Source organism: Panthera leo, chromosome D4, assembly GCF_018350215.1.
Source record: "Panthera leo isolate Ple1 chromosome D4, P.leo_Ple1_pat1.1, whole genome shotgun sequence".
Lineage (NCBI taxonomy): Eukaryota > Metazoa > Chordata > Mammalia > Carnivora > Felidae > Panthera > Panthera leo.
The window spans coordinates 2,792,635-2,818,703 of NC_056691.1; the positions used below are offsets into that span (position 1 = coordinate 2,792,635).

General features: G+C 52.3%; 1 protein-coding gene across 1 annotated transcript in view; it reads left to right on the forward strand.

Moving 5' to 3' along the window:
- S1PR3 (sphingosine-1-phosphate receptor 3) overlaps nt 1-26,069 on the forward strand; it is a 255,929-nt gene that overhangs the window by 154,589 nt on the left and 75,271 nt on the right. The gene's annotated exons all lie outside the window — the stretch shown is intronic.

Genomic DNA, 26,069 nt, shown 5'->3' on the forward strand with positions numbered 1-26,069 from the left:
AGGGACAGTTTCACAGTCCCAGTCTCCCCGGGGCTGGAAACAGAAAACCAAGGGCTCCTTGGTCACAGGCAATGAGAGAGGGGACTGAAGAGTACCGACAGGAGGGCCACAGATCTTCTTCAGCGAGGACAGGGGAGAAAGAGGCCACACACGGCGGGGCCTCCGGCAGCGTGGGAGGAGTACGCCGGCCAGGAGGTGGGAGTGAAGACCTGAGTCCACATTTGGGGTGCAGCTCCGTGTATAGTCACTTGAATCTTGTCCCAAACGGAAGCCAACAGACCAGGGTTCTGGCGGAATCGCGTTGCCAGAGAGACATGAACAGAGACGGCAGTGCGACAGCAACCACGTTGACTGTTGAGACCCACAGACGACACGTGGGCATCAGTGCCAGGTGGCATCGTCACAGCGGCCCTACCACCACCTCCCATCCCTCACTCCTCCTGTGGGGCCAGCACACCTTCCACCAAGGTACGGGGCTGTTCTCTCCCCAGGACTCTGGGCACACTCGGGGCAATGGCGGAGCCGCTGTTGTGGGATGGCCACGGCTATAGTGATGCACGTTCTGAGGACTCCCATGGGACATTTGCACTCCACCATGTGGAGAGGAGGCCCCACGTCCCAGAGACGCCCACCCGGGAGGGGCCGGGCCTGCTGGCCCCTCGCCCTGGATGAGCTGATGCTCGGCACCAACCTGCCAGCCACAGGGCACGTGGGTCCTCCTGCTGCGCCTGAGGCATGCCAGGCCACACCTTGGAGCCCTGCCCCAACTGCAGATTCGTTGGCCAAACAAATGATTTTGTTTTAAGTTGCTGACTTTGGGGTGTTTGTCACGCAGGAGTAGAACAGCAGAGCGGCCCCACAAGCAAGATGCTGGCCTTGAACGCCGTCACCTTCCCATGGATGACCGCTCCTATTCTTCCCACACACGTGTCATACGTGGCCCCTAAAGTGGATGAGGAGGAGCCTCCCAGGTGCTCTATCATCAGAAACAGTGGACCAGGGAGCCCCTCCTGGAGAGTTTCATCAAGAAATCTGTACCCCACGGGCCGGCAGCTTCCCAGGGACTGTCCAGCGGGAATCCGTCACCGTTTCTAACCAGTAGCTGCCACGGGCCTTCCTTTCTCTCCCTTTCTGAACAAGGGTTGATCGTAGGCACCTGCCCCACCCCCTGCTGCCAGAGGACCTGTCGGGAGGAAGGCAGACTCGACTCTTTAGTCCACAGAGAGACTTTCCATCTGGTCCTAATGGGGCGGGATGTGCATCACCAGGAGTCAGGTGATGTGGGGACACGATGGCTTTTCACACGGTCTCCCTTGGGAGGGATATGAGAACACGTGATGCATGAGTGGGGGGGAGGGATGGGGAGTGTGTGACCAGCAGGGCAGAGTCCACAGAGACTCCTAGCACTCACCCAGCTCCACATGCACCTTCAAATTCCGGGACTCTTGCCCTTGGGTTGGTCACGTGACCAGCTCTGGCCAGCGGAGTGCGGGCAGCCCTTCGCGGGCCCCGCTCCTACAGTGTCCCACGCCATGATCCACGTTCACACTCTGTCCCCACGGCTGGAAGCACAGGGTCCCATGACGCTTGAGTCACTCAGTAGAAACAGCCCAGATTCACGTCTGACATGCAGTGAGAGAAATTAACCTTATTTTTTTGATGTGAAGCCACGAAGATTTGGGTTATTTATTATAGTAAATAGGGTTAATTAGCCTGCCTGAGATGATAAGCAAAAACTAGGATTAGATGTACTGAAGTGGAAAATACCCAAATGGCCTCTAAAAATGAAAAGATGCTCATCGCGATGAAAAGCAGAACAGCACAGAAACGCCGTTTTCCCGCCTATCAGATGGGCACAGAGCAGTCCTCTGGCGGCAAGGGAAATAAATAGAAACTTTTCAACATGGATGGAGGCAGATATGGAGTCAGAGTTCAGGGCAGGAAACAGAAGTGTATAGAAGCATTTCTAGCAGAAAGACTTCCTGCAGGTAACAGTGCGCCAGCCGACTCAGGGAAGGATGGGGAGGATGGGGTGGGGAGGGGGCGGGGGCTGTAGCTGCAAGCCCAGGAAGAGAGCCCCCACTGCCACCTGTGGAGGGGGGCGTGGGGGACCAGGAGGCTGCTGTTGGGGCCCCTTGATGCAAGAGCAGAGTCCCTCCTGTGTCCCTGAGGCAGAGAGCAGGGGTGGGCGGCCACGACTGCCATGCAGACAGACCCCGCTTGGCGGGAAAGCAGCGGGGGCAGCAGGTGAGTCTCTTCCTCTAAGGGTACCGCCACCACCACCATGGAGAGCACCTCACCAGCAGGACCACATGCAGGAGACACACAGGCCCTGAGCCAGAAGCCCTGCTTCCCGCTGTGCCCAGGGCAACACAATGAATATGGAAAACAGCACTAATGTGGACTCCGGATGCCAGGAGGGGAGGCTGGGGGGCGGGGAGCAGCCCTGCTCAGTGTCAGTCACAGGACAGACACTGTGATCCGTGTCGATTACAGACGCCAACATGGAGAGAAGTATGCAGCATCTCCTACAAGAAACTGACCATCCCAGCAACTCAGCCAGTGGGAAACCTCATCGCCCTGAAATTTTGCTTTTCTCCAGTGGACATCACTCCAAACAGCCTCTCCTAATGCCCTCCTTCTTCTCCGTAAAACAACCTTCCTCTCCTTTGTTTATTGGACTCGTCTTGCTGGTCCCCAATCAGAATCAGCATAAACCCATTATTGCTGGGAAAATAATTGGTGGTTTTATTTTATTTTATTTTTTAATGTTTATTTATTTTTGAGGGTGGAAGGGGCAGAAAGAGACAGAGAGAGGGAGAGAGACAGATGATCTGAAGCAGGCTCTGCACTGACAGTACAGAACCCGATGTGGGGCTCGAACTCATGAACCATGAGATCACGACCTGAGCCGAAGTTGGACGCTTAACTGACTGAGCCACCCAGGTGCCCCTCAACAGTTTTATTTTTAAGTTTAACAGTTCATACAATGGAATATTACAGAGCAGTTATGGACCAGATCTACGTATACTAACAAAAGTAAATAGCAGAAAACCTCGTAATTCAAGGAAAAGGCTTAGGACAGAAAGATACGTGAAGTGTAGTGTCAATACTGTGCGTTTTTAAGAGCAGCTGAAGCAGTAGTCTATGTCATTTTTAAATACACATCCATAGTGATGGTAAAAGCATTTACGTGTCCTGGATCTTGACAGCAGGCGTGCAGGTGTCTAGTGTATCGTTACCTGTATTGGGTGAGTTAAAAATGTTTCTAATTACAGTGAAAATTTGAGAGTGAATCCGTGATGAGGATCAAGGAGTGCACCTGTTGTGATGAGCATCGTGTGTTGTATGAAGTGTTGAACCTCTGTATTACACACCTGGAACTGATATTGCACTGTATGCTAACTACGCTGGAATTCAAATAATAAAAAAAGAAAATTAGAGCAAAATCGCCACAAAAAATTTTGAAAGGAAGTCGACAGTCCAAGCCTAGAATTCATCTAAAAATCTGAAAGGGGGGATGTATGAACAAGGAACAACAGTTTTAAAAAGGAATATTGAGGGGCACCTGGGTGGCTCAGTCGGTTAAACGTCCGACTTCCGCTCAGGTCGTGATCTCGCAGTCCGTGAGTTAGAACCCCACATCAGGCTCTGTGCTAACAGCTCAGAGCCTGGAGCCTGCTTCAGATTCTATGTCTTCTTCTCTCTCCCCCTCCCCCACTCACGCTCACACGCGCTCTCTCTCTCTCTTTCTCAAAAATAAACAAACATTTAAAAAAAATAAATTTTAGTTGGATTTGAGAGCTAAATGTAAAATCAAAATTAGGCAAGTATTAGAGAAGATTTAGTAGAACATAAATAACGTAAAATAATCTTCAAGCTTTATTGTAACTTCCACAGTAAAAGAGAAATCACATGTCACAGATTATGTCAAAGTAGATAGAAAAAAGATAAAACCCAGATAAAGAACCAGAAGGATCTATATCAACAGGCTGAGTGGTTACTTCTAAAACCACCCAAACGTCCAGCAGGAGAAACATGGTTAAAACATTAATAAGATTCCCTAAGAGCGATATTATTCACCATGAAATAAGAATTAAGCACATCTGTATTTATTTGCATTGCATGACGTCCGGGACATTTTGTCAGTGATGGACGGCAGCTACACTTGTGGTGAGCAGAGTTGTTGCATCACTAGGCTGTGCACCTGAAACTGATGTAACATCATGTGTCAGCTAGACTCAAAAAAAAAGAAAGAAAGAAAGAAAAAAGACAAGTCACCAAGCAATGTGTATACATAGATGTGCCTCTATTTACACGTAAAACCATAGGAAAAGCCACAAAGCCACGTGAAAGAGAAGGATATATAACAGTCATAAAGAGTGATGGCCTTTCAGGGTGGAGAAAGGTCTGGACTGGAAGTTGAGTTCTGGGCTGGTCCCTCCTCAGCGCCACCCTCTAGAACTTTCTGTGAAGGGAATGGTTCTGTGCCCATGCTGGCCATGGCCATGAGTGACATGTGGCTGTGAACAACCGAGGAAATGAATCTTTAATTTTACTTCTTGTTTAATTTAAGTAGCTGTGTGTGACTAGTGGCTATGGTGGGTGTTGCCCATTGATTCCATGTACTTTTATTTGGAAAAAAATGTGTCTTTTAAACAAAAAAATACCCGTGTTATGGTTTAGGTTACACTGTGATAATAAACTGCTCTGAATTTTTTAAAAATGGAAATTAGAAAGTATATTCAGCAGAATCACATATACCTAAGGAAAACTGACAATAGGTGAGGGGTGCCTGGGTGGCTCAGTCGGGTAAGCATCCAACTTTGACTCAGGTCATGATCTCACGCTTTGTGGGTTCAAGCCCCCTATTGGGCTCTGCGCTGACAGCTGGGAGCCAGGAGCCTGCTTTGGATTCTGTGTCTCCCTCTCTCTGCCCCTACCCCACTCGCACTCTGTCTCTATCTCTCTCTCAAAAATAAACAAATATTTTTTAAAAATTAAAAAAAAAAGAAAAGTGACAGTAATTGAGATAGTTTGTCCTGGGATAAAAGGATGAAATGTGGTTATAATTTTGTTTTCATACAGGTTTGCTGTTTCCAGGGATACGCATATAATATTAGAAATTTATACCGATTCCCATCAGCTAAGGGGCAGCAGGACGAGTGAGGTCCCCTATTTAGCTGACATAAGGGGACCACGTGCCATGGGAGCCGGGTAACAGGTGACAGGGCAGGGCCGATGCTCTTCAGTGACTGGGAGGTGGGGCTGGCAGCGGTCACAGAGTGGTCTTGGAGGTGATTGGCCGGGTCCTGTAAACTGTCAGGAGAGTCAGTGACCTTATCTTGAGAACGTGAATCTGGTGTCAGATCGGCTTACGTGCCATCTTCCCTTCCACGGTTAGAGAGTGTTTTGGGGAAGAACCACCAGTAACTGGGTGGCGGATGACAGGCTCTGTTCCGACAGTGAGTAAGCCCTTTGAGAACGTGAACACTTAACTGTGTCTGGTTTCCTCGTGGGGACCATGGGGCTGTGCTGGACGACCTCCCAGAAACAGAGGCACGCTCATTCTTCCTCCTTGTTCTTGGACCCGTGACTCCTTTACGACGTGCCTACTTGGTATTTTTAAAATAGCGATCAGCCTGTAGAAGCTTTTGCTTAGAGTCTGTTTCCGATTTTTCTGTTTGAAGGAAGGCTGAGTTGAGAGGGGAGGGATGCTAGATCTCTTCTCACTTCCTCTTGCTCAGGGCAAGGCCCGGCTGACCACGTGGGGCTCATGTGTCCATGAGAGAAGCCTTGTACCCGGCACAGAATGAGCAGAGCTGTCCAGAGGGGTAGCTGCAGAGCACAGGTTCTTTCTCAAAAATCCTCCCCTGGGGACACCAAGCTCGGGGGAGAGGGGTGGACCATGTTTTACTTCATCTCTTTTATTTATTTATTTTTTTTTTTTGTGGCAAGAGAATATGCTTTGAAAAGATGGCCCCTCATCAGATCATTTCCGGAACCTTCTCTAGCAAGCTCACCTTTTCTTGCTGGCAGCTCTGTTGTGCAGAGTGTGGCCCCAGCACACCGCAGGTTGTTTTCTTGGGGAGCCAGAGTCATCACCAGAGGGCAGGGGAGAAGCTGACTTCATGTGTGCACAGGGAGGAAGGGTGTGCCGTGCAGGGTGCAGGAGCATACACCCGCTTTGTGGTCCAGGCTCCAGAGGTCAGTGGCCCTATGCACTCAGCGTCCACCCAATGCCACTGAGCTCTCTTGGATGAACTCCTTATGTCACAGATCCCGGGGATCAAATGTTGAACTTGAGGAACAGTCCTGACCCAGTAAGTAGGAAGGTGGGATTAGAGCATTGGGGCTCAGCAGGAAGACAGTACACGTGCCCTCCAGCTTCCCCACACAGCTCCCTGCATTTGAGCACCTGCTCAGCTGTTGCCCGAAGCCAGCCCTCCCTTTGGGTCCTTGAGTTCCGAAGCCAATAGGTTCCCTTTGTGCTGTAGCTGTAGGACGCAATGGGCTCGCTGGTCCTGACCTTGGGTGCAGCTCTTTTGACCAGAGTCCTCTGCTCCCGTGGCTGCAAGGAGGTCACCACAACAGTTGTTCGTGACTTGGTGTTAAGAAGCTGGAGCTGTGGTCTCACGCGATCAAAGTCGCTGGCCCTCTGAGCCTCCACGTTCACATAGCGGGCTGACCCTTCCTGGCCTCATGCACTCAGACCTGCCGTGGGCACAAGGAGGTTCCAGGGCAGCGGTCACCTCCTGGGACTGCTGGGCACTGCCCAAGGCCAGTGTCCAGGGAGCCAGGCAGGCACAAGGCTGCAGGGCACAGGCCATGGAGGGAGAAAATGCCCGTCTGTGGGCCGGGGGCCCTGCGCCCCCACCTGTCCGCCCCCAGTGTCTGTATTTCTGCTTCAGGTCACAAGGGGTCAGGGGGAGTCTGGGGCAGATGCTCTCTGACCTTGGTCTTCTGAGTGTAGCGGGGAGACCATAAGTGAGGACTCAAGGGTGTGACTGCATGGAAGGCTCCAGATACGGACACTTGGGGTCGACTTCTTCCACCCCGAGTGCCTCTTGTTTGCTCCGTAACCACATGCTATCTCCAGGAAGCGAATTCTTCTCTGTGATTGAGAAAGTAAGAAGGTGGCGTCAACACACCTTCTATCAAGAAACTATGTGCCCCTCTCCCCCCTGCAGTCCCACGTGCTGCTGCCACTGGCATTGCCGTGCAGAAGCCCATGCCTGCTCCCAGCCCGCAAGGCTTGTGCTGCAGGAGAAGCAACCCCGAGAGCATCATCCATCTGCCATCAGTCATACCTGCACTGGGCAGTCATCCCTGTGCTGGGCGGTCATCCCTGTATTGGATTGTCATCCCTGTGCTGGGCGGTCATCCCTGTGCTGGGCGGTCATCCATGCACCAGGCGGTCATCCCTGCACCAGGCGGTCATCCCTATACCAGAAGGTCATCCCTACACTGAGCAGTCATCCCTGTACTGGGTGGTCATCCCTGTACCAGAAAGTCATCCCTGCACCAGGTGGTCATCCCTGCACCAGGCAGTCATCCGTGTACCAGGCAGTCATCCCTGCACCAGGTGGTCATCCCTGAACTGGGTGGTCATCCCTGAACTGGATGGTCATCCCTGTACCGGACGGTCATCCCTGTGCTGGGCAGTCATCCCTGTACCAGATGATCATCCCTGTAATGGACGGTCATCCCTGGGCTGGGCAGTCATCCCTGGACTGGATGGTCATCCCTGCACCAGGCGGTCATCCCTGTATTGGGTGGTCATCCCTGCACCAGATGGTCATCCCTCTGCGAGGCAGTCATCCCCGTGCCAGGCAGCCATCCCTTCTCTGGGCGGTCATCCCTCCGTGAGGCAGTCATCCCTCCTCTGGGCAGTCATCCCCGTGCCAGGCAGTCATCCCTTCTCTGGGCGGTCATCCCTCCGTGAGGCACTCATCCCTCCTCTGGGCGGTCATCCGTCTGCCGGGCATGCAGGTGCCCTGCCAGTCTTCCCGCCTGCTCTAGGATGTGGCTCTACAGGCACCTTCCCACCTAACCAGCCCCGGGTGGTACAGCATCAACCACATCTCTTTCCCATTTCTGACGCTGGGGCAGCTGGGGCCGTCCTGGCCCTGGAGGCGCTGCCCCATCCGGAGCCGGCCAGGCATACCGAGCGTCGGCTGTCCCAGGAGCACACTTTTCAAATACAAACCAACACACCCGGAGCCCACAACCACCACTTCCTCTTTCAGCCCTCACGGTCTGGGCCAGTACCCCCCTGACCTTGTCACCCCAGGGCCAGGCACCAGACGTCTAGGATAGCCCAGAGCCCACTGATGTTGTTCAGACTCGCGATCCAAGCCTGCTTCCGCTACCTGCTGGGTTCCTTCCTGTGGAAACCACAGTATGGTTCTGGTCATGCATCTGCTCACTCCCTCTGTGGCCTGACTGGCCCTGGTGCTTCTCCACGTGGCCCTGCGTGGCTGGCATGTGCCCTCCTCTCCAGTGGAGGTCAACTCCTGAGCTGCTGGCCTCACCTCATCTCCAGTTTTCTGTTCGTACTCTACTGAAACACGGATGCAGAGACCAGGTCCTCATGCAGATTCCAAGTTCCAACCCTACTTCCTGGGAGGCTCACAGTCCTACATCTTGTGTCTTAAGGCTCCAAACAGCAGAATGTCTCAAGTGAGTGGGAAGATGTTGTTTGTTCTTTCCATGTTTCTTCGGCCCAGGAGATACACATCAGCTCGGAGTCTGGGTATGGACTTGTTTATTATTCTTGGAAGAATAAGGACAGAGGAGGCAAATCTTGCATCAGCGAGCCTGTCCCCGGAGAGCCGTTAGGTTGGCGGTAGCCCCACGAGCAGGCCAGCTTGTGGAGGGGACAGCTGACCCCGGTGCACCCTGGACATGCCCCTTCAGGAAGGGGAGCAAGGCAGGGAGCCGTGCCGGGATCGGAACCAGCTGGTGCGGGCGCTCCTGCCCTCGGGGACATGACCCGCTGGCCCCCACACAGCCCCAAACCAACTGCACTCAGTCCTCCTGGAGGGGGTTTCTGCTTCACTCGCCCCATTTCAGAAAGTCAGGATTTAAGAGGATAAAGTTCAAATGTGCACCAGCCAGGCCTGTCAGCTTCTTTCCACACATCATCTAAGCCCACAGCAATCATAAACTTGTATGAACTGCCAGGGACGGAGCCCAGATGAAGTCCCCCAGCCCCCCTCAATCACATATTTTTCCTTTGTTAGCACAGCCGCTGCATTTTGCATTTTTATTACCCAGTTTCCAAACACCACCAACATTCAAGCAAGCAAACTTCCAAAAGACATCTGAGAGGATGTTGACTTGGGAGTGACACCAAAAGGCAGCAGATCAAATGCCAAAAAGCTGGCCTTGGTGTCGTCACTTGCGGCCATGTCATGGACTTGGAGAGAGAGGGTGGATTTTACGGATCTTGATAAATCGTCTCTGTCACTTTAATTAACCGGAGCATATCGGTGAAACACAAGCACGACACAGGGGTTTTTCCACTCCTGGCTCCCCCGTGTACTCTGTGAGGGCAGCCACTGGCCAGCTGGACAGGAACAGTGAGTCCTCTGTGCCCGTCTACACCACCCCTCTGTGAAACCCAAGTGAAAACCACAGCAACTTACTGTGGCCCATCCTTTCCACCCATTAGAAAAAGGAATCGAGGGGCGCCTGGGGGGCTGAGTCGGTGAAGCGTCCGACTTCGGCTCAGGTCATGATCTTGCAGTTCATGAGTTTGAGCCCCGCGTGGGGCTCTGTGCTGACAGCTCAGAGCCTGGAGCTGCTTTGGATGCTGTGTCTCCCTCTCTCTCTGCCCCTCCCCCCTCATGCTCTGTCTGTCTCTCAAAAAGAAAACAAAAGCATTTTAAAAATTTTTTAAAAAGAAAACAAAAAGGAATTTGCTTGCAAAAGGCACCTGAGGGCAGCTGCTGGCTGCTTGCTGGCAGTCTGTGCACGCCTCTTCCGTGCACGTGGCCTCCCGGCAAAGACGAGCAGAAGAAGGCATGCTCTCACAGTGCTCCTGCATCCTCTTTGGGTGGACTCCTCAGCCTCCCCTCTACGTCTCCTGGTGCGTCCCCTGGAGAAACGGCTGATTGCCTGCTCAGCCCCCGTGGTTCCTTTCTCCCTTAACAGGACTCTGATTTTGAGAGTCCTGGGTGTCAGCTTCCAGGCCACAAAATGACACTTTCCCTCCCGCATTTCAGCCAGGAGTGGTGGAGCAACCCAGGTGTGGACAAGGAGAGGTATACGGACTCAGTGGGCAGGCCTTCCAGGAAGGTCTTGTAAAGAAATGGACTTGTTGTTTCATCCCATCTCTTTCCTTTACTACCCCCGTTTTTGACTGTGGAATGCAGATACGATGATCAGAGGTGCAGCAGTCATTTGGGATGATGAGAAAAACATGAGGGTGGAGGTCATGGCCAAGGATGAGGGGACCCTGAGGGTGGGGGCCATGGCCAAGGATGGGGGGACCCTGAGGGTGGGGGCCATGACCAAGGATGGGGGGACCGTGAGGGTGGGGGCCATGGCCAAGGATGGGGGGACCCTCAGGGTGGGGGTCATGGTCAAGGATGGGGGGGCCGTGAGGGTGGGGGCCATGGCCAAGGATGAGGGGACCCTGAGAGTAGGTTCCAAAGATGGCAGGTGATGAAGTCAGCAATAGACTGGGACACTGAGATGTCCTGGAATCACTGTGGCACACTGGGACTGCTATCTTAAGTATTTCACATTTTTTGGGTGAAATAAGTCCCTAATGAATAACCTCAAGCCACAGTTTGGTAATAATGCTGTCCCTCCGTGGCACCTCCCCATCATCCACCCCCCCACCACACACACACACACACACACACACACACACACACACACACACACAAAGACATTGGATTCTGGCTTTGGGGTGGAACCCTCTGCTTCAGACTTGGGTTCAATCAGTTTTCTCTCCCCTTTGTCAGGAAACGTGACTCTTTTCCTTGGGTGGCAACCTTTCCTAAAGAATGTGTTTTGGGTAGAAAGGTCCTTGGTGGCTCCCAAATGAGAGGAGCTCTGTACGTGTCAGTGCCTTCCCCTCGATGCCGTGTCCCCGTGCATGTTCCCCAGTGGTGTCTCTCTGACAACAGCACGCACAACTTTCAAGACTCAACACGGACATACCGTCTAATGAAAAGCTCCCTGACCTGCCCAGGCAGCATCCAGGGCTCCTCTTCTGTGCTTCCCAAGTACTTCCAGGATACTGGGGATGATTGGCTTCTCTCTGCTTCCCTCGTGGGAGCTGGGACTGATCCGGAATGTGTCCAGCCAGCCAGCCTCCATCCAGTTCCTGGCTCTCTAACAAATGTTTGTTGAATTAATAAGTAAGTGGCTGTAGAATGCACTTTACATGTAGCTGGATAGATTGGTTGGGACGTTATTGGCCATTTGGTTAGATGCCCTGAGGAAGCCCAAAACCTGCCCGGGCCCCTATGCCCCTTCTCTTGGAGAAGGCCAGAGAAATGGCAGTATCGTCTCCAGCTGAATGCATGAGTCACCCAGAGTGAGACCAGCAGAAAATCTGTGGTGAAGCCACAGAGTTATGAGAAATAACACTCAATGGTGGAATGACTTGTTACACAAGCAGATACTTGACCCAAGATTCTTTGTCCCCAATTCTCTTTTCCTCCATTCATGAGGTGACCGGAACTCTTCCCTCCCCCCAGCAAGAGGACATGGAGACAGAGACCCAGGTGGGAAGGGAGTGCTGGCCTGGGGACTGTACCCACAGAGTGATGCCAGGTGCGAGCTCAGCCCTTCCTCTGGAGGTGTGTAGAGTGACCAGCTTCTCTGGGCCTCCGTGTCCTCTGTCCACAAGCAGCCTGAGGTGGCACAGTGAGTTTTCCTACTTGAGGACAAGTAGGCTTTCCAGCCAGGTGCTGTAGTGGCAAGGCCAAGAGCATCCTGGAACCTGGGCTGTGAGACTCTCCTCACCTACTGGAGAAGCTATTCCTGTATGAGTTTCATATATTGGTTTCAGTATAAAACTGTATTTGAGAAAAGTATTCAGCTGCTTTGAACATGTGAAAATCACTGAACTGGAGTCTTTTTAAGGGCCTTTGGGGACCTCATCTTGAGGAAGTGGAAGCCCATGGCTCCAGCAGGATACTGCTCTCATTTGGTGTCTTGCCACAAATGTCCAGAAAAAACCTAGTGTCCAGACCCACGTGGTTTCACATGTCGCTGGAGAACATGCAAATGTGTGATGGAGGCTCACCGCGAAGACACAGCTGGCATGGAGGGTTGTAGGGAGCACCATTCACAGCACGTCACTCTGAGGTCCCCGGATGAGTGTTCTCAGTGCCGGATACGCAGAGCCCGGGTCCCCTGCATACACTTGGGGGTCCAAGTCTTCCCTAAGCTCTCCTGGCCCCCTGTAGAGTGAGTGCATCTGTTGACCATCTATATACCAGGGGCTTCATGGGATGAAGACCAAAGATGTGTACACTGAAATCAATAAGGCATTAATGAAAAAATTAAGGAAAACACAAAGCAGTGGAAAGATATCCCATGATCATGGGTTGGAAGGATTAATATTGTTAAAATGTCAAAACCACCACAAGTGATCTGTAGATTTGATGCAATCCATATGAAAATACCAATGGCATTCTTCACAGAACAAACAATCCTAAAATTTTTATGGAACCATAAAAATCCCCCAAATAGCCAAAGCAATCTTGGGAAAGAGGAACAAGGCTGTAGGCATCATATTTCTTGAGTTCCAACCATATTGTAAAGCTACACTAATCAAAAAAGCATGGTGTTAGCATATAAACAGACACACATAGAATAGAATACAAATCCCAGAAATAAACCGACACACAGTCAACTGATCTATGACAAGAACCCAAAAAAGGCACAAGGTGAAGGGCAGTCTCTTCAAGAGCGGTGCTGGGAAAACTGGACGGCCACGTGGGGAAGAATAAAGTTGGACTCTTAGCTTACACATACGTGAAAATTAACTCAAAATGGATTAAAGACTTAAATGGAAGACCTGAAACCAAAAATCTCCCAGAAGAAGACGTGGGGGGAAATCTCCTTGACATTGGTGTCAGCAATGATTTTTTTAGATTTGACACCAAAAAGCACAGGCAACAGAAAGAAGTGAAGCGGGGGAGACTCCATGAAATCAGAGGCCTCTGCACAGCACAGGAAGCCATCAAAACACGAGAAGGGAACACACAGCAGGGGAAGGCAGTCACAAACCATGTGTCTACTAGGGGGTTAATATAAAAATATATAAGGATTTCTACAACTCATTAGCAAAAAAGCACATAATCCCATTAAGAAATTGGCAGAGGATCTGAATGGACATCTCTCCCAAGAAGACATACAGATGGCTGATAAGTACATTAAAACGTGCTCAACATCACTCATCGTCAGGGAAATGCAAATCAAAGTCACAGTGAGATGTTACATCACACCTCTTAGGATGACTATTATTATTATTGTTTTAATACAAACCTTTTATTTTAATAATCATCCTAAAAACTTGATGTTAATGTTCCACCTCAGTAAAAACCACTATCCCCCTCTCAACCCAGTGTTGGGTTTGAATTATAGAAAATGCCAAAATAGGCAACAGTGTCTCCCAGTTCTTCATTCTGACCTAGATAATTTTTTTAATATGGGGGTGGGGGACTAGGGTGGGGAGGGAAAAGTGGGTGATGGGCATTGAGGAGGGCGCTTGTTGGGATGAGCATGGGGTGTTGTATGTAAGCGATGACTCATGGAAATCTACTCCCGAAGCCAAGAGCACCGTGTATATGCTGTGTGTTAGTTAAATTGACAGTAAGGATGAGTGTTATTTAAAAAACAAGAGATAAGTTCGGCAGGACTTGGAGGAGTGGGAACCCTCATGCACTGTTGGTGGGAATGCAAACTGGTGCAGTCACCATGGAAAAGAACATGGAGTTTCCTCAAAGCATTAAAAATAGAACCACCATAGGAGCACTTGGGTGGCTCAGTCGGTTGGGCATCTGACTTTGGCTCAGGTCATGTTCTCGCAGTTCGTGGTTTGAGCCCCGCGTCGGGCTCTGTGCTGGCAGCTCAGAGCCTAAAGCTTGTTTCCGATTCTGTGTCTCCCTCTCTCTGGCCCTCCCCCACTCATGTTCTGTCTCACTCTGTGTCTCAAAAATAAATAAACATTAAAAAAATTTTTTTTGAATATAACTACCATATGATTCAGCAATCCCATATCTGGGTTTTTATACAAAAAAATGTAAGTGAGGATCTTGAAGAGGTATCTGAAATCCCATGTTCATTGCAGTATTATTCACAATAGCCAGGATGTGAAAATGACTGGAATGTCTGTCCATGGATGAATGGATAAAGATTGGTATGTGCTCATACATATGCATGTGCGCGCACACACACACACACACACACACACACACACACACACTCACACACACACACTGGACTACTACTCAGCTATAAAAAAGAAGGAAATTCTTTCAATTGGCACCACATGGATGGACCTGGAGTTCATATACTAAGTGAAATAAGGCAGACATGTAATGACAAATGTGGATCTAGAATAGTCAAACTCATAGAAGCAGAGATTGGAAGGGTGGTCGCCAGGGTCTGGAGGGAGCAGAAATGTAAGGGTGATGGTCAAACAGTGCAGAGTTTCAGTTATACACAATGAAGAGGTTCTGGAGATCTACCATACAGCATAGTGCTGTAGCTAACAGTGCTGCCTTGTATACTTAAAATTTCCTGGGTGATTAGATCTTATGTTAAATGTTACCCCCCACCCCCCGCCACATGCGCACAATAATAATAAAAGGGGCAGGAGGAGCCTCCGGGAGGTGGTGAGTTAATTATGGCCCCAATGATGGTCTGGGTTCCTAGGTGTACACGTCTCCCCAACTCACGGAGGTGTGTCCATTACATACGCTCAGCTTTTAACATGTCAGTCATACCTCAATAAAGTGGTTTTAAAGGAAAAAGAAATTAGCTATTAATATACCTTTAGTTTTGAACGACAGCTTCTTTTAATGCCCTGTTATGCTCATTTTCCTCTGTCTCCTTGTCCAGAAAGGAATTATTTCAGTGGAAAGCATTAGATGCATCAGTGAGATTTATAATTTTCTTTATCAAGAAAAACAAAGGGAGTGTGTAAACCTCTAGAAAATGATCAGAGAGCCCAACGCTGAGCCAAGTGCATCCCCAGGACACTGATCATGGTCAGAGCACCCATGTTTTCTAGGTGCCTCAACTGTTCTTTCTTTCTATCTGTCTATCTATCTATCTATCTATCTATCTATCTATCTATCTATCTAATGTTTATTTTTGAGAGAGAGAGACAGAGAGAGTGTGTAAGTGGAGGAGGGCAGAGAGAGAGGGAGAGGCAGGATCCCAAAATGGGGTTTGATCTTACGAACTGTGAGATCACGACGTGAGCCGAAATCACGAAGTCAGACACTTAACCGACTGAAGCCACCCAAGCACCCCTCTCTTTATATATGTTTAATTGAAGTGTAGCCAACACACAATGCTACATTGGTGTCAGGTGCACAGCATCGTAACTCCACGGGTTTACACAGTATGCTGTGCTCACCACAAGGGTAGCTATCGTCCCTACTGCCTCTGGAGTTTCCTCAAAAAATTAAAAATAGGAATACCATATGATCCAGTAATTCTACTATTGGGTAATTACCCAAAGAAAATGAAAACATAAATTTGAAAAGAGATATGCTCCCCTCTCTACTCACTGGAGCTTTCTCTATAGTAGCCAAGGAACGGAAGTCACCCAAGTGTCCGCCGATAGACGAATTCAACAGGAAGTTGTTCTGTTTGAACGGTCTCTGCTCTGGGGCGTTATCTGGTGACGTAATGACTGTATTCTTATAAAAGAAGGTCAGCTTTCAGATTTAGATGAAAAATAGAGAAAACGGACAACATGGTGAAGGAATTTGAACATGGCGGCCCAGAGCCTTCCTCCTGCAAGCTTGGAGGAAGTCTGCACCCCCATCGTTCGTTCGTGCAAATGTGGTTTTAATTCAGAGCAATGAATTCTGCAAACTCACATCTTGGGCCGGTCCTAATAATAGACTGCCCCCTCCCCGTGCCCCCGCATGCCGGCAGCAGAAAGTGCCGGTCCCAGGAATGTGGCATCGTGATGCAATTTGCCTGTCAGGCCTGGTCCCAGCAGCAGCTGCCGCTGATTACCGCGAGGGCTGTGTTTTATTTATGACCCACCTCCTGCCTCTCAGGATGCATCAGCACACACTCATGGAAGGAAAATTAGAGGCTCTGGCCAAGGCTTGAGCTTGGGAAATGCACTTTCCCCTCCTTCTGGGCAGGACAGATGTGTCCAAGAGGCCCTGGTGAGCACCAGTCCCGCACAGCTCCGTCCATATGCTGATGTCGGCTCAGACTTGCAACGCTTTCTTTTGTTAACTTTGCCTTCCTTCTCCCACCCCCCCAGCACCCCCCCCCCCCCGCAGCTCCCGCCACGCTCGATCCCCAGCTTTCAGGACATACTCCAGGCCCAGCACACACCTTCCAACCATTTCCAGTTGGGCCTGGGGGCCCTTCAGAGTCCCAGACTGTCACCACCTACTTCCTCATGACCCCACCCCCTTCTACCTTCCACCTCCGTCCCTTCTGCAAACTCAGACTCATGCTGACCCCTCCCCACCTATTCTCAGGGTCTGGCATCCCTCAGCATGTCTGGACGGGAGCTGGCCCGTGGGTCCCCCGGACAAGCTATTGCCTGGAGTTCCCGGTATGACATTTCCATACTAATACGCTCCATTCTCTGCCATGCAGTCCGTTTTCTCTATTTTTCATCTAAATCTAAAAGCTGACCCTCTTTTATAAGAATATAGTCATTAGGTCACCAGATAATGCCCTGCATTTTTTATCTCTTGAAATCCACATCCACTTTCTAAGCTTTGGGCCCCCAGTTAAAACAGAGACTACTTGGTGAAGGGCTTTAGGGAAAGACCTTATCAGTGAGGGATTCTTCCTCCCTTCGCAGTGATGGCTGAGAAAGCACTTCCCAGTCAAGGCTGCGTCTCAAACACCCGGAGGCTCTCCTTATGTTCCGGAGTCATGTGCAGGGTGGTCTCCCCGGGTTAAAAGGAGAGCCGGGCAGGTCAGGAACAAATGAGGGAAAATTAAGAAGTGAGAGCATTCAGATGCCAGGGACCTGCAATGATGCCCTCGGCCCGTGTGCCTGCACTCGGGAAGGCTCCAAGCCCATTGGCTGGACTCAGAGACCCACTTCCCCTACGCTGCTCGTTAGGACCCAGTACAGAGGGAGGGAATGGGGCCTCTTGTTCAAAATTAGTAAGAATGTCATGATGGTAGCAGCAGAACATTAAAGCAGACCCCTCTGAGGGCACGACCCTGTGCCCCTGCCTGGTCTGTTATCTGTCGCTTATCTCTTTGTGCTCTTTTTTGTCTCAGAAGAACTCGCGGTTTTGCTAGCCTTGTCTTAGCTCCCGGGAAATGGTCAGCACCATGGCTGCATGACTAGGAGGTGCCCAGATGCCCTCCGAGGGCCGGAGGCCACGGGAGCTAGTGGACAGGGGCCTCCCAGACCCGCCTCGTCTGCCACGTGCTTCGTCCTGAGTCTGTCTCGTTTGACCTGGCCCGTGGCCCCCCAGAGCTTGATTCCTGCACTCAGACCTGGAAGGGATCCTGGAAGGGTCCGTCTGCCAGGCCCTTGGACAACCCACCCCTGTGGACGGCATTCTGAGGAGACTGCCACCAACTGCAGTCATTAGCTGTCTGCACGTGGGGACTCCCACCGGCCACCTCTCCTAAGCTGTCACTGTGCCCTGAGCAGCCTCGCAGACCAGGGGCTGTGCCAGGCCTATGACACGGTCTGTTTTTCCCCACCCTGTCCTGAGTGTGGGGATGGCAGGGTGGCCTTTGGGGGCAGCGAGGGCCACGGGGGCCCAGACCCCCAGATCCCAGCAAGACGCCCGTCACCAGGTATGGTGCCCCCGCACCTGTCCAGACCCCAGGAGTGGGGGATGGGAGCAGCATAGGTGAGGGGGGCGCCGCAGGGATCGTCACAGCGCCGTGGGGCCAGCTCCAGGGGCTCTTCCCCCTGTGCACAAGGTCAGAGTCCCCAGGAAGACATGCTCTCTGAAAATAGGGGCGGTGGGATGGAAACCTTGCAAACATGTATGTACTGAAAACCATGCAATTACAAAGCAACCTAACAACAGAACAGACAGCTGCTTTGTCAGGAGCAGGAAGGTGGGCAGGCGGGGCTGTGAGCCGAACCGGGACCCCAGCTCACCCAGCCGGCCTCCTAAGAGGCAGGTAAATGCCAGGGCAGAGCCGGCCCCTCCTAGGGCTCTGTCCGGTGAGGCAGTCAGCAGGAGCAGAGAGGACCGGACACGCATTGGTCAGCTGACATGGGCTGCGGGTGCTTCCGTTGGTTTTTCAGAAAAAACGTATGTTTGTAAAAGGGGGGTGGGAGTGCCGCAGCCTAAGAAGGAAATAACAGGTTCCCGCACCGCGAGGTGTGCTGGGGGCGCGGCCCTGTGCAGGGTGGGCAGAGGGGCCCAGGCAGTCCTGGGGAACCCCTGCCTCGGAACCCCTTCTAGGACGAGATGCCCTGAGCTGGCAAGTCTGTGAGCGAGGGGCTTCTGCCGGGAGCAGGCCTGGGGTTGCAAAGGAGAAGCACGGGTGTGGGGGCAAAACTGTGAAAACACACGTGCTCATTCACCTGCCCCCCCACACACCTGAGCCCCTCGTGGCTGCAGGCTCCGCGGGGCACCGGGGACAGGGGACAAGGCCGGCCCTAGCTGTGACTGGAGTGCACAGAGAAGGCAGGGCCGGACAGGGGAGCTCAGAGCAGTCACTGGGGCTACGACCCTGACACCCAGAACCTGAGGTCCTCAGAACAGGGACGAGGCCTGGGGAGGCCCCGGGCGGGGGGGCGGGGGTGTCCAGGGCTAGAGAGACCAGCCTCCGTGGAGGATGGATGGGCTGGGGCACTACACTACAGGTATGGGGTCATCAGGCGGGCCTGGAGGTCAGCCCGAGGTCCCCAGTTCAGCAGGCCGTGCCCTAGGTTTCCTTTTGGAGGAAGCTGCCTGAGGGCCTGAGGGAGGGGCAGTGCCGGGACTCTGATGTCATGGTCGGTGATCCTGGATGGGAACAGGCAGTATGAGCTGCACTGATTCTGGCTCTGGTAGATAGCAGCACTGGCCTCGGGGTGCTGTGAGGACACACCCCCTCCCCGGCAGCCCACCCTGGGGCCATCGCAGGTGACTGGGGTCCCAAGGAACGTGATGCCCGGCAGGGAGGGCAGAGGCAGAAGAGCTGGGGGGCAGGGGTGTGGCCAGGTGCTGTGGGAAGAGGGTCCTGGTGCAGGGGTGTTGGGGGTGTGGGTGTAGACGGTGATGTGCGCTGTGGCAGGAAGGAGAGCCGGGGCCACCCCACAGTGGGATTGAGGTCCCCAAATGCCTGTACTCTGGGTAGAGCAAGGGAGGCAACACATGTATGGTTTCAGAGAAACAGGAAGGGAAGCGGGAGAGGAGAGGACTCAGCCCATCAAGGGCAAGGGCACCTTCTCCTGAGGTAGACCACACTTGATGAGCATCACGCTGAATTTCTGGCTGAGACACAGGCAAGCCGGGTGGTCATGTCCAGTTGTACAGGTTGTAACGTGCACAAGATGCCTGTGATGGTGAAAGACATCATTCTTGCAGCAGGTGACATGGGTTTACATCATTTTATGATGGGGGACCCCACCCTAATCTACCACCGGCCCCTAGTCGGGTAGGAGCGCAGGGTGTCTGCTGAGCAGGAAGGGAAGGGCCAGGTGGGGGTTTGAAGGAAGATGTAAAACTCCGGAAATCCAGGAAAGAGACAGAGAAAGGAAAGGCCTGTCCCTTTCTCCCGCCCAAGTGATAGCAGGGCCTGCCTGTGACTTGTCATCCTAGGCTGTTACCAACACCTTGCCTCAGGGACACAGTCACAAACAAGAAACCTCAGGAACAGACCTCTGCCGTCAGAAAACCTGACATGCCTGCCTAATTTTTTTGGAAAACGAGATGAAGTATTTAATTCCCTTGGTATTTCAAACTTCTCAGCAAAACCATTTCCTTTTAGACCTCCTGTCAGGTTTTTTTTTGTTTGTTTTTTTTTTTTTTTTTGTTTAAGTCCTGATGAAATGCAGATCCTGGCAACTTTTACTTAAGCCAAGTGCAGAAGTGTTCACCGGCAGCCCATGGCCACCAGCTCGTGCAGGACCTGGAGGGACGTCAGGATGAGTCTGTCCCAGCCGTGGTGGACGCGGGGCCACCTTGCCTCTGCTCAGGAGCTCACGACATCTGTTTTGTGAATTCCGGGCTCATTCAGGCCAAGGAAGTAGCCCCCGCGGGTACTGTTGGCTTCTCTGAAACCCACGGCCCCGTGGGAATTGTGACATCGTGGACCCATGGGCACTGGCTCAGGGCCAGTCTTCCTAGGACTTGTGTGGCCACTAGTAATTGATGTCGCTTTTCTTTCTCACGAAGAGAGGGGTGGAGAGAATAAGTCCCCCCAGGGGCTGATGCCCATTCAAATGACCTCATGCTTTTCACGCCCAGAGCCCTCGTCCTCCATCAGGTTACCCGCATGCACACGATAGGGGCGCGCACGCCTACAGCGTGGACCAGTCTCGCTGTCCTCGTGGCGTCCTGGCTCAGGAAGAGCCTCCACAGGGTTACGGGCCCTGCGGTCTTCACGGCTGTGCTCAGACCCAGGCCTTGGGGCCAGAGCCGGTGCCGCGTCTCCACCCGACCCCGTGGGTGACTTCTGTCCTGGCCCTTCCTGTATGAAGGAGGTGGCTGCCCCTGCTTCTCAACGTCGTCACGGGAGCAAGTGTGGGAGGGGTGCACGCGTGGGCACTGCAGCGTCCCTCGCACCCAGAACCAGACCTGATGCCGGGACAGGTGCTAACAGTACTTTCGAACGCAGACCCCCGGCACGGGACCTGGCAGAGGACGCCCTGCCGTCATAGGTGGAGTGGTTTCCCACGTGCTCAGCCCTCCCCTCATCACTGCCCTCTGTCCACGGCCCCAGAGCCCAGGACGCAGCCTGACAGCCCATGTCGGTCCCCAGAAGGGGGTGCCGGCCACAGAGCTGCCCCCTGAGCGCAGCGATCCTGAGCCGACCTCCGCACGGGAAAATCAGAACATTTATTTAGTGCTTGCTGTATGTCAGGATATGGAGGCTTACTTTTCTGCGACTCATTATTTTCTCACAAAAACTAAAGGGCTTGGTTCTCTCGCACTTCCCATCGTGCAGACGAAAGTAGGGCCTCCAGCAGGCAAGTGGCCCATGGGCACGACAATCAAATGAATCACAGAAAGTCAGTTTCCGTTGCTTAACACACAGCAAGCACTAAATAAATGTTTTGGTCTTGTTTCCTCGGAAGGACCGTTTGCCTTAGCTAGCCACTTAGTCCATGGCTAAGTCACCGGGTGCCCTCAGACGCTCCAGGGTAGACAGGAGGCCGGACCCCTGCAGGCCTTCCCGCGGGGGTCTCTCCCCCACACTCAGGCCTGAGAAGAGCCTGAAGGAGGCTGTCCTTGCTGCATCGAAACAGACAACCGAGAATATCTGGGGGCCCTTTCCTTTCCAAGAACAGCACAGGCTGCAATTTCTTTTTCCTTTTTTTTTTTTTTTTTTTTTAATTTAACAAGAGAAAAAAATACCCCTGAATTCCTAGGGGAAATCCAAAGACAGTTATTCCCACCATATTTCGAGGAAGTCTTGAACGCTTCATTGGCGGACGTCTGATTCTCAGAAGGCAACTGACCTTCTGCAAAAGCCATCACAATGTGTCATCTGGATGGGCTTTCGAAACGAAATACTGTCGCCCCTCCAGGCAGAACCCTAACCGAGCCATGGGCCCCAGAGGAGCCCGGACCTGCTAGTGACCGCACTGTGGGGCAGAGACGTCCCCGCTCGGCCCCCGAGGGTCCCACGTGGGGGACACTGCACATTTCCACCCAGCAGGCCAAGGCGAAGCTCGAGGGGACGTTTCGTTTCCCGAATAGGCCGCCTGCTTTCAGTGAGGCGAGGAGCCTGAGGCCATGACGTGTGCCCGGGGCTGCTTCTGGGATTCCCAGTGCAGCAGGATGCGTGTTCCCTAGTGATGGCAGGGGGACTGGCTCGCATTCGCAGATGACTCTGGGTGACCGACCCTGTGACGGGGGAAACGAGACTGGAGGGAGAAGGAACCTGCCCCAGCCCACCTAAGTAACCAGAGCCCAGGGCCCCCTCAGAGCCACGTGTTGTCTGCGGCCGTGGGGGTCCCTCTAGCGCGGCTCCCCGGCCCGTGCCCGCTGACCCATCACCCGCCCGCACGGCATCTCGGGGTGTGGGGAGGCACACCTGCCCTCCCGCGGCTCACCCAGACCCCCGGTGCTCGTGGGCTCAGATGAAATCTTGTGGCTCACGACTGCTGGGGCCAGGGTGAGGTGGGTAGTGAGGATGGTCCACGCATCGTACGTCTGAGTGTGTTAAAGCCCTGGTCCCAGCCCAAAGGAGCCCACGACCCAGGTGCTTGTGCACAGGCGTGTGGGCCTGCCAGCCGGTCCCTCTAATCTCTGGGTCACCCCCAGGGGCAGGACAGCACACTGGAGGGGTGGTCAGCCTTCGGGGAGAGGACTAGTGGAGGTGGGCTTGGGTGTTTGCACCCAAGGGTTTAGGGTCCCTCGAGTGTGATCTAGAAGGAGCAGTGCAGGCCCTGAGTGGTGTGGCCTCCTGACCCCGTGAATGCGTCTGCTGGAAGGGACCCAGCAGGCAGGTGCAGCGTGAGCCCGGACCACGGGCCCCTCCTGCTGGGCTGAGGGCCAGGCCAACATCTGCCCGGTCCCATCTTCCGCTGAGTGACGCCAGCCTTTCCAAGCCACGTGCCGCCCCTGGGAGTAACGTCTGCTTCGTGTCCCGGTGAACACGTCTGCCGTGGCCCACCTGCCCAGGGTCCCCTCACCGTTGTCACCTGCTGAACGCCCGACCTCAGCTCTTCCCACACTGTCTCACAGTTATTTCATGGTCTGCCTTCCGGACCAGATGTGGATCCTGTCCAAACACGGTGCCCAACACGGAGTTGGCATTTAGTCACCACATGGCCTTGGCTTCCCCTCCATCCTGGAGAAATGAGAGAGATCGGCTTCTGCCCAGGGTCACGGGTGCCAGGGAAAAGGAGGTTAGAGCAAGGCGTGCTCAGATTGCCTTCTCCCCAGCACTCCTCAGGCCAGGGGCCGAGCTCAGCACTGCGCCCCCCACCCCCGCCCTGCACCCCCAGCAAACAGCCATCAGACACTTGCTGGGTGTCAGGCCCTGGCTGGACATTGGTGACACAGAGGAGTCTCCCATCGGTGCAAACACTGGTTCTGGAGCTTACACTTAGGGACAGCTCCATGTGCCCGAGCCCGTGTCCTACCAGTACACACTGTCCAGTCAGGTACAGCAGCTCTGTGTGGCTGCTTTGTCCCGGGAGACCAGGGAGCAGAGGTCACGTTGTGGGGAGCCCCAGACACCAGGCAGGAGGCAGCCGTGAGCACAGGAGTAGAGAGGGGCAGAAGAGGGAGCCGGTGGCAGGAGCTCAGCTGTCTCCAAACACACCCACCGATGGGGTCAAAGCTTGACAGGAACAGGGGCGGCAGAGAAGCAACGAGTGTCAGGAGGGGGCGGGGCCAGCTTCTGCTGGGGAGGAAGCGAGGGGCCGTACCCGTTCCACGTGTGACCACTGAGTGGGGGGCCACGGCCAGCAAGTCATGGTAATCCGGCTGCTCCGGAGAGAACAAAGCGGGGGCCCCGGGAGGTCATCGCAAGGTGACCCTCAGTTGAGGGATCCGGCAGTGGTCGGAATGAGGGGCTGAGACTGACCGAGCTGGATCAGATTTCAGGAGTCTGTCGTATGGAGCCCGCAGCTCATTTTCCTACTGACATGATAACCGCTGGCAAGGCCCCAGGCAAACCCACAATGCACTGACCACAGAATGAGTGGGCCGCTGCCGCAGGGCCCGCACGTCCAGGGAAGAGCCTGGATTTCCCTCGGGCAATGCCAGGTCACAGTGGTAAAGAAAAGCAGAGCCAGCGGAAGCTGAAGCAGTGAAAGCAGATTTTATTCAGGAATTACTGCAACAGGGGAAAAGAAACCTCAATCTGGAACTTGGTTCCATTCCAAGTATGGCAGGGACAAGTGGGATTTATGGCCAAGGAGCCGGTGGGGGTCAGGGGATGGAAAATCACTAAGAGGAAGTGTCATGGGTTGGTGGGAAGGGGGTGGTTTCTGGTTGAACCAACCTGACAGGAATTCTGAGGGCAGGGCAGGTGATCAGGCATCATCCAAAGGATGGAGAAGGATGAGGGGATCTCAGAGACGCTGGGGGTGATCAGCTATTGAGGGTGAGGGCTTCTGGCTAAGCTGACTTAGCAGGAATTGTGCTAAAATTGGGCAGTGCAAAGGCAGATGCAGAAGTCCAAAGCCCAGGCATATCTGGGAAGAGCGTTCAGAGGAGCCCGACTGAAGTTTGGCCAAAGAGGGTCTTTACCAGTAGCTCACTTCCACCCCAAGCCCTTTCCCGCCCCCCCACCCCCACCCCCACCCCCACCCCACCACCGAGGTCTGGGCACAGAGAGCAGGGCCAGCCTGGCAAAGTGAAAACACACTGAACAGTCACACGCAAGCATGTGAAAGTGTAAATCGTACTGGTAAAGGCAAAATTGCAGACAGATTCAGAATGCTGTACACTATAATGCTGATATTACTTTTAACCCTGACATAAAAGTTAAAATATAAACATTTATTAATGGCTGCACAAAAGAAAAAGAAGCAGACTCTGAAAACAAAAACACAAAGAGTGTGTGGTAGGGAGTAAAGTGTAGAGTTTTATATGCAATGTAAGCTAAGGTGTTATTAATGTAAAACAGATGGTTCATGGGCACCTGGGTGACTGTCAGTTAAGCGTCTTACTCCTGATTTCGGCTCAGGTCACAGTCTCATGGTTTGTGGGTTTGAGCCCCATGTTGGGCTCTGCGCTGACAGCATGGAGCCTGCTTGGGATTCTCTTCCTCTTCCTCTTTGTCTGCCCCTTGCTCATGCTCTCTCTCAATCTCTCTCTCAAAAATAAATAAATAAACATTAAAAAAATAAAATAGAGGGTTTATAACAATAAGATATTTCATGCAAGCCCAAAGATAGCCACAAAAAAGAAAAAAAAACCTATAATAGGCACACAAAAGACAAAGAGAAATGAATCAAAGCAAATCATCAAATATCCAAGGAAGACAGTGAGAGAGGGACCAAACAATTGCAAAATAGAAAAGAACAAACAAAATGCAATAGTGAGTCCTTACCTATTAATAATTATTGCAAGTGTAAATGGATTAAACTCACTAATCAAAAGGCATTGAGTAGCCAAAGGAATTTAAAATAAAACAAAACAAAACCAAAAACCCAGAATCCAACCATATGTGACTACAAGAGACTCACTTTACCTTTAAGTACACTCACAGGCTAAAAGTGAAGGGATATGCTATTTCAAGCAAATTGTAACAACAACAACAACAACAAAAAAGCGAGAGTAGCCATGCTACTAATAAACTTTAAGTCTAAAAGTGTCATAAGATATAAACAAGGTCACTATGTAATAATAAAAGTGTCAGTCAACAGAAAGATACAACAGTTATAAATATACACACTCAACATCAAACCACTTAATGGTACAAAGCAAATATTGATGTATGTGAAGACAGAAAGAGACACCAATACAATAATAGCAGAGGACTTAATAGCCCACTTAACATAATGGATATATCATTTAGGCAGAAAATCAACAAGGATTCAGAAATCTGGAGCACTGTGGACCAAATGGACCTGACCGACATACACAGAATATCCCACCTAACACAAGAAGAACACACATTGTTCTCAAGCACACACAGAATGTTCTCCAGGATAGATCCCTTGTTAGGACACAAAACAAGCATCCCCAAATTTGAGGAGCTTGAAATCACATCAAATACCTTTTCTGACCACAACG